Here is a 9,329-nt window from a genome sequence, read left to right on the forward strand (position 1 = left end):
TAGCAACATTAGTCTTCGTACTTCAGGACAAACATATTCTTAGGCTGTGTAAGATTTGCTTCGGTCAAAATGACTTTTCTATGGTCTAGTGCAGGGGTCGGCAACCAAAAACGTTGAAAGAGCCATATTGGACCAAAAATACAAAAGACAAATCTGTCTGTAGCTGCAAAAAATTAAAAGCCGTATATAAGTTTTAGAATGAAAGCAACACATGATGTAAGTGTCTATATTAGCTATTTTAGCCTACTATCAAAATTAGTTTAAAAGTCTTATGTCATGTGTTGCTTTCATTATGAGACTTATATAAGTGTCTATGTTAACTATAATAGCCTACTATCAAAATGACTGTGTCAAAGGCTGACACAGATCTTTGTTGACAGAAATGTTGAAATGTAATATTTACTCTACACATTTTTACAACATTAAAAACCAATAGTAAATCAGAGGCTACTCAGAAGGTGAGATAACTCCTGGAAATTACTGGCTTTTAATGGCCAAAGGTATAGATGTCTGTGTCAAAGTTAAAAGAAACGGCAGGCTGTCTTCTTTTAATAGATTTATTTCAATCTTTGGCAAGCTAGGTAATGTTTGCTGTGGTCTGGAACAACATGGCACACAAACAACTATCACAAAATGCAGGCAATATTACATACAAATAATGTTGCAACTATAAGTTATATACAAAGAGGATATAAGTAAAGGATATTAAATGAGCTCAAATATACCTACAAATGAGGCATAATGATGCAATATGTACATGCAGCTAGCTTAAATAGCATGTTAGCATTGATTAGCTTGTAGTCATGCACTGACCAAATATGCCTGATTAGCATTCCAACATGTCAATAACATCAACAAAGCTCACCTTTGTACAGCATAAAACTTTTGGTGGACAAAATGAGGCAAAGATGGAGTGGAAGATTTTACATGTAAACAAACTGTTCCGTCACAGTCCACACTATGGTGAGTTCAAGAACCGCCGAAATTAGTAGGACAAAACGATGTTCACCAAATACTCTCATCATACACACAAACATATTAAACAGTGGGCTTTCTAACAATTGGGAAGGTTTGTGTCATGTTTGTCCTCAAACAAAAAACATACTAAAACAAAAAAAATATTTTACCCCATCTTTTCGATTTCCAATCCTTTTGTAAAAAATGCTCCAGGGAGCCACTAGTGTGGCACTAAAGAGCCGCTTGCTGACTTGGACCACTTGTAAGCTGTGATTCGGTTCAATTTACTTTAAGGCGGAGTTCACACAGTTGTTTTGTTACTCCGGTCTGGACTAAGAATTAAAAGAGGTACTTGGTAAAGTTGACTTAGTGTTCACACTGGTATTTTGGTCATGGGACCGAAGAACATGTGCATCAAGTAAGGACTTCAATTGACAGCTTTAGTGACATATTACATGATACAACTCAAATATTTCATACCAAAATGCCGTTTGCTGGAATTAATGCATTGGTTATTTTTTTGTACTGATATTTCTTTAAAGTTAAAGTTAAAGTACCACTGATAGTCACACACACACTAAGTGTGGTGAAATTACTCTCTGCATTTGACCCATTCCCTTGTTCCACCCCCTGGGAGATGAGAGGAGCAGTGAACAGCAGCTGTGGCCACGTTCAGGAAACATTTTGGTGATTTAACCCCCAATTCCAACCCTTAATGCTGAGAGCCAAGCAGGGAGGTAATGGGTCTCATTTTTATAGTCTTTGGTATGACTCGGCCGGGGTTTGAACTCACGACCTACCGATCTCAGGGCGGACACTCTAAACACATGGCCACTGAGCAGCTTTACCAGCTTTGATTGATTGATTGATTGATTGATTGAGTTAAGTTTATTTCGAACATGAACACACTTATTATAATGCATCACACAATTTCATATCATTTCTCTTTAAATCATGTCCGAAAAGGAGTAGGAAAAAGCAAAGCTTATTTAATCCTAAACCTTCCCCACTTCAGAGCGTTTACAAATACATATGGTCATTAACTGTCTTCGTTTTGTAACACAATTACATCAGTGAATGATTAATATAGTAGTTCTTGTAATAGATAATTAAGTCAGTCATTATTAACATGCTGAGATGAAGAATATCCCATTTTCAATAAGTTTGAAGGTATTTCTCATAATTCTTTTTCTTTGTACTTTGTAAGCCCTATTAATTTGAACAACCTCTTAAACTGGATCATATCAGTACATTGTTTAACTTCTTTGCTTAATCAATTCCCTAGTTTAATGCTACATACGGATATACTAAAGGTTTTAAATATTGTACGAGCATACAAATGTTTTAAGTTAGTTTTTCCTCTAAGGTTATATTTCTCCTCTTTCGTTGAGAAGAATTGTTGTACATTCTTGGGTAGCAGGTTATAGTTTGCTTTGTACATCATTTTAGCTGTTTGCAGTTTTACCAAATCATTGAATTTCAATATTTGTGATTCAATAAATAAAGGGTTTGTATGTTCTCTATATCCAACATTATGTATCAGTCTAAGTGATCTTTTTTGTAACACAGTTAATGAATGAAGTTCACATTTGTAGTTATTTCCCCATATTTCTACACAATAACTCAGATATGGTAACACTAGCGAGCAGTAGAGAACATGAAGTGATTTTTGGTCCAGGACATATGTTGCTTTGTTCATTATAGATGTGTTTCTTGCTACTTTATGTTGTATATTTTTTATATGAGATTTCCAGTTAATTGTATCATCTATTATTACACCCAAACATCTAGTTTCTTTTACCCTTTCAATGTCTACTCCGCCTATTTGTATTTGCATATAATGCTCTTTTCTACTGTTACCAAATAACATTATTTTAGTTTTACTGAGATTCAAAGATAGTCTGTTTTTGTCAAAACATCTTTTTAATTTATTTTTGTATGTATGTTTGTACTGTCATAATAAATTGCATGATTAATTTAAGTGTGTGCGTGATTAATGCGATCATTTTTTATGATTAATCACACAAGTGAACTTGTTAATTTTGACAGCCCCCAAAATAATGTGGTACATAGTATTGCATAGTATCAGATGACAACATTTTGAAACAGTGTTAGTGCTTAAACAGTACCAGAACTGATACTTACATAAAATACATGATTAAATACAAAGTGACATGCAAGTTGAATAGAATTTAAATACTTCCACAATATAAATACAATGATAACTAAGCGATTCATTTACTAATGAAATAATATCCTCCAACACATTGTCATAATTATCATACACGTGCATACATTCCATACAATTCAGGCAGGATTTGATCATTTATCTATACGTGTGGCAATGTTAATCTACCATAACTACCGTATTTTCCGGACCATAGGGCGCACCGAATTGTAAGGTGCACTGCCTATTTTTTATCTTTTTTCAAATATTAGACGCACCGGATTATAGGGCGCATTAAAGGAGTCATATTATTATTTATTTTTTTCTAAATGTAAAACACTTCCTTGTGGTCTACAGAACATGTAATGGTGGTTCTTTTGTCAAAATGTTGCATAGATTATGTTTTACAGATCATCTTCAAGCCGCTTTCTGACAGTCGCTTCAGGATGCGCTGTTTTGTGGGCGGTCTTATTTACGTGGCTCACCTTCGGCAGCGTCTTTTCTTCGTCATCTTTGTTGTAGCGGTGTAGCGTGCAAAGACGGGAGTGGAAGAAGTGTCAAAAGATGGAGCTAACTGTTTTAATGACATTCAGACTTTACTTCAATCAATAACGGAGCAGCATCTCTTCATCCGGAAACAACCACAGCCGTGAAAAACCGGCCGACTGGAACTCTAATAACTAAAGTTCCTTGGGTGAATAATGTAAACTCACTACACCGGTATGTTTTAGCGCTTTCATGGCGAGTTTACTGACAGATATAAGTAAGAACTTTACACTACTTTTTATTATAAATGGAAAGAGCGGAGGATGAATGTCCCATAACAAGAATATAGAGAAAAAGATGAAGATTATAGACTATGGGTCGGCACGGACTACAAAGGCGGACGCGCACAATTTTTCAGGATTTACGCAGACCCCCAAATACAGATCAGCAGGTACCAGAAGGTAAGAAAAGTTGCTTTTGCATAATATTGCGAAACAAAATGCCAGATAATATGTCTTACCTTATACACACCATAATAATACCCGTATGTTTAATGCGCCGACAATCCTTCAAACAGTGCGGCTTCATAGCTTACCAAAGTCCTACTGAAACATTTTGATAGATTTTTGAGCACTGTGTGTAATGTTCTATATTTTCAATGGAACATATAAAATGTTGGTGTTGTTTACTTGAGACCCATCATAGTGCAGTCTACACGTATCTCTTATGTTTGACTGCCATCTACTGGTCACACTTATCATTACAACATGTACCAAATAAAATAGCTTCGAGGTGGATATGCTCAACCAAAATTATTCCTTACATTAGGCGCAACGGGTTTTAAGGCCACTGTCGAGTTTTGAGGGGGGAAAAAATAATTTTAAGTGCGCCTTATAGTCCGGAAAATACGGTACAGTGTTTTCTAGTCAATCTTACAAGCAACAGTTTTGTATTAATGAGCAAAATTACACAACGTTAGTTGCACAAAATCACTTTCAAGCACTTGTCGCAGGTTGCTGAATCTTTTGAGTTGAAGTACAACCAAACATCTGCACGTTTGGACCTGAGCGTAGATGCTAACTATAAAACTAACTTGAAAACCCAACGCCAAGCGTAAGACCATCACGATAGTTTACTTGGCGATAACTGAACTTGATTTTTGTCTCATTTCGCTGCACCAAAAACAGGCGTCGTTATCATCTTTTGTTTTTCCATCGGGTTTTGACGGTTTATGTCCACACCGGTGCCATAATGGTACCGAGTTTCAGTACAAATCCTTAATTTTTGGTTTTGTATTGGTAAGAAAACGTGTGGTATCACTCATCAATAGCAATGAGCTACTGCTGCTGAATGAAATATTCAAACATCAAACAACGTGTCACAGCAATGTCTATATTGACATATATTTTACATGAGTTTCATGCAGAAGTTTCAGCGAGCTGCTTTCACTAGTGACAAGACGGAAAAAGTATTTTCCCTCAGGATGGTGTGACCTCATCATCTATTTGAGGCTCCTAATCAGCGCCAACTTCGGCGTTTATCTACATGTTGACTGCCTTTTCCATTCTGGTCGGTGTGAAGCGCTTTCCTCTTTACAAGCCTGACTGGCACGCTAAAGCTTTGCTGAAGACTGCTGCTGGCAGCTTGAAGTGTGCGTGCGTGTTGGTGTGAGTGTGTGTGTATGTATGTGTGTGTGTGTGTGTGTGTGTGTGTGTGTGTGTGTGTCATTGGCAATGGCCCGCAGTAGTCGGCCATGGCTGCCCCAGTTGTCGCCAAGCTCTGTGACAGAGGGTGACGGACAGCCTGCTGACAAGTTCAATTGTTTCGCACACACAGGACACGACAGTGGCAGACTGACTGACAGCAAAGATGAATTTTCCTTTTTTAATCCATTTTAATATTCATAAATTTTCAATATTGAGATCTTAGCATAGGCACACAATCTCAAGTCAGTTCAGACCATATTATATTTGTGTTGTATATATATATATATATATATATATATATATATATATATATATATATATATATATGTATATATATATATATATAAAATGCAGTGTGTGCCAGATACAGCCAAAGCACTAGGGGGCAGTAATGAATCTGATCGTGACCTGCCAAAAACAAAAAGAGAATGCCAATCAGTTTCCACAATTTAAATTGTTTTGCTTAAATCTAAATGTATTTATGTGGTAAATACTGTACTAGTATACATTTTCTTTTCATTGAAAAATACCACAAATGATGATCGATATTTACGATGCTATTGCACATATATACAGCAGAGACACCATGTATCTGTATACCACCTTACCGGTGTGTTATGGATTAGTTTCTTTCAAACACACAAGAAACATCTTTTCAATTCAACTAGTCAAAAAAAGGAGTAGGAAGAAGCAGATCTTTTTTAATCTTGGGGTAAAAAAGGAAGAGAAAATTATGCATTTACAAGCTGATAAATACTTAAACAATTTGATTTTGCTTGTGAAAATATGTAGCAATGTAAAATATGTTATACTGTAAAAAAAATGTCACCACCAGCTGTTTCTCATTTGTATTATGATACAATTGTGGACTTACTAGGTTTTCAATTACTATTTCGAGGCATAATTTCAGTTCAGTTCTGTTTAAGTTTATTTCGAACATGCATACAATACAATGTAATTCATCACATATTTCCAGTTGTTTCATTATAGCACGCCCGAAAAGGAGTAGGAAAAAGTTGAGTTTATTTAATCCTACCCCTTTTCATACCATAGCAATTTTATCCGTTATCCTTGTTCTCTGTAACATAACAGTGAACAAATAAATAATAAATGAATAATATACCATAGTAAGTAAACAAATATTAAATACATAAATAATCTTTGTCTCAATAATTTTTTTTTAAATAGAACAAAAAAAAAGGGTTCAAGATATTCATCATGATTCTTGTTCTGTGTATTTTGTGAACACTTGTAGTTTGAAGAGTCTCTTAAAGTGAATCATATTGGTGCTTTGTTTGATTTCATTGGTTAATCCATTCCATAATTTAATTCCACATACTGATATGCTAAAGGTTTTAAGTGTTGTACGAGCATACAAATGTTTTAAATTAGGTTATATTTCTCCTCTTTTATTGAGAAGAATTGTTGTACATTCTTGGGTAGCAGGTTATAGTTTGCTTTGTACATCATTTTAGCTGTTTGCAAATGCACCAAATCGTTGAATTTCAATAACTGTGTTTCAATAAATAAAGGGTTTATATGTTCTTTGTATCCAACATTATGTATTATTGTAATTTATCTTTTTTGTAAAACCGTTTGTGAATGAAGTGCACATTTGTAGTTGTTTCCCTATATTTCTGCACAATAACTCAGATATGGCTGCGATGAGGGGGCGACTTGTCCAGGGTGTACGCCGCCTTCCGCCCGATTGTAGCTGAGATAGGCTCCAGCGCCCCCCGCAACCCCAAAGGGAATAAGCAGTAGAAAATGGATGGATGGAACTCAGATATGGTAACACTAGCGAGCAGTAAAGAATATGAAGTGATTTTTGGTCCAGAACCTGTTTTTCTTTATTCATTAATGACGTGTTTCTTGCTACTTTATGTTGTATATTTTTTACATGAAATTTCCAATAACTTTTTTCATCTATTGTTACACCCAAAAATGTGTTTTCTTTTACCCTTTCAATGTCAACTCCGTCTATTTGTATTTGTGTTTGACTTTCTCTTCTACTGTTACCAAATAGCATTATTTTAGTTTTACTGAGATTCAAAGATAGTCTGTTTTTGTCAAACTATCTTTTTAATTTGTTCTTTTCTTCTGTTATTATTTGTATTAGCGTCTGTGTGTTCTCTCCTGAAAAAATCACGACGACTATTGGATAAAACGGCTGCACAGTTGGTCAACTTTGGGATACACTGTGCTTGTTTATAAACAGGCACTTTTAAAGGCTGAATTCTATTAGTTGTTTTTGCTGTTTTTACTAGACAAAAATGTGTGTATACATTTTAAATTTATACGGCATTTTAAATTCTCACCTCATTAACATAAAAATGAAAAACTCTCACTCCTAATACGTAATCAAGCATATCAATATTAAATTCCCTCCTCTTGCTTTGATATGGCTCGTCTCCCCTCTCATGTTTTGCTAATAAGATGACAGGTTATTTCAATGAGATAGCTCGAGCGGCAAGATGATTAGCTGCTCGTGTAAACGCCTCTCAGTGAATGAGGATTGAAGGTTAACGGGGGTGTTTATATCTGTGTAAATATGAATGAAGTTAGCCACATGTAGCCAAAAGAACTGCCAGCCCTACACAAGCTATTGCAATATCGAAAGGTATACTTGGGCTCTGTATTTGATTCCTTGCACGCCAACCTACCTGTACAGAATGTCAAAGCGCAGAGATAAGATACAAAATACAGTCTTTTCATCATCGCTCTTCTTCCTGCGTTTGAATACCAACGACGGCTCCCGGCTAGATCATACGCTCAGCTGAGTTGTACTTCAGAGGACACTCTGTGGACGTGCATTTCCTCAAATAATTGCGGTTCCTGGCCTGCACTCATCACAACGACTATTGGATAAAACGGCTGGACAAGTTCACACTGTTAACATGGATTTAGTTTGCAATGGACAGTATTGAGACGCGTCTGACACCTGCTAGAAGGCGAGGTCTGGTGCGTAGCCTTGTGGTGATGGCAAACCCTTTCGAAGCGTCTCCAAGCAGAATACAACTCTTAAACCACAGAGCCACAAATCAGCCCAACCCTGACAGCGCAGCGCAGCGTGGCAATGACATTTTCATGTGTTCTTCTTAGGACAACATCATGCGGCTGAAGTATGTCAAAGTCTCTAATTTACGCCATTTGTGTTTGTGTGTTGCAGGAGGAAGAGATGCCTGAGGTGGAGATAGACATTGACGACCTTTTGGAGGTCAACAATGATGACGAGAGAGCCAGCAAACTGCAGGTTAACTTACATTAAATCTACATTATATGGAGAAAAGTAATGAGATACAGTACACCTCTTAAATGAGTAATTAATCCAAACACACAAATGTAATACCCAATGACCAGATTAAAAAAACACTTCCACGACACTGTAAATATTGTAAAAAAATTATCATATTTTCTTCCATTTTCACTTTTCTGTAGCCATGTGTCCCGCCATCAGTGTGTGAATGTGTGTGTGAATGGGTGAATGTGGAAATAGTGTCAAAGCGCTTTGAGTTCCTTAAAAAAAAAAAAAAGGTAGAAAAGCGCTATAAAAGTATAACCCGTTTACCATTTACCATTACTTTAGCCCATATACTTTTATTGCAAGAACAAGACAACATTTAAAGATTAACTTTTGGGGACATTAACTAACTAATTGTTATTTTTAACAATTAAACATATTTAACTCACTGATGGATGGCTAGTCAGAAAAGCTTTGGGCTATATTTTAAGTTGTGTAGTAAAGTTGGATTTTTTTTATTTTTATTAATTCAAAGCTCGCCTTTGTAATGCGGTCGGGGAAAGTTCGTCTAGCTCGGGTCAAAGGTGGTACCATGTCCATGAGAAGGAGATTTTTACTTTACAATGACACTCTAAAACAGGGGTCCCTAAACTACGGCCCACCAGCGTCCAAAATCTGGCTAGCCGGAAGTCCCAAGTTTAAAAAAAAAAATGATTTAAAAATAAATAAATAAATAATGTGTATATATATATATATATATATATATATATAT

Source organism: Nerophis lumbriciformis, linkage group LG34 (assembly GCF_033978685.3).
Source record: "Nerophis lumbriciformis linkage group LG34, RoL_Nlum_v2.1, whole genome shotgun sequence".
Taxonomy (NCBI): domain Eukaryota; kingdom Metazoa; phylum Chordata; class Actinopteri; order Syngnathiformes; family Syngnathidae; genus Nerophis; species Nerophis lumbriciformis.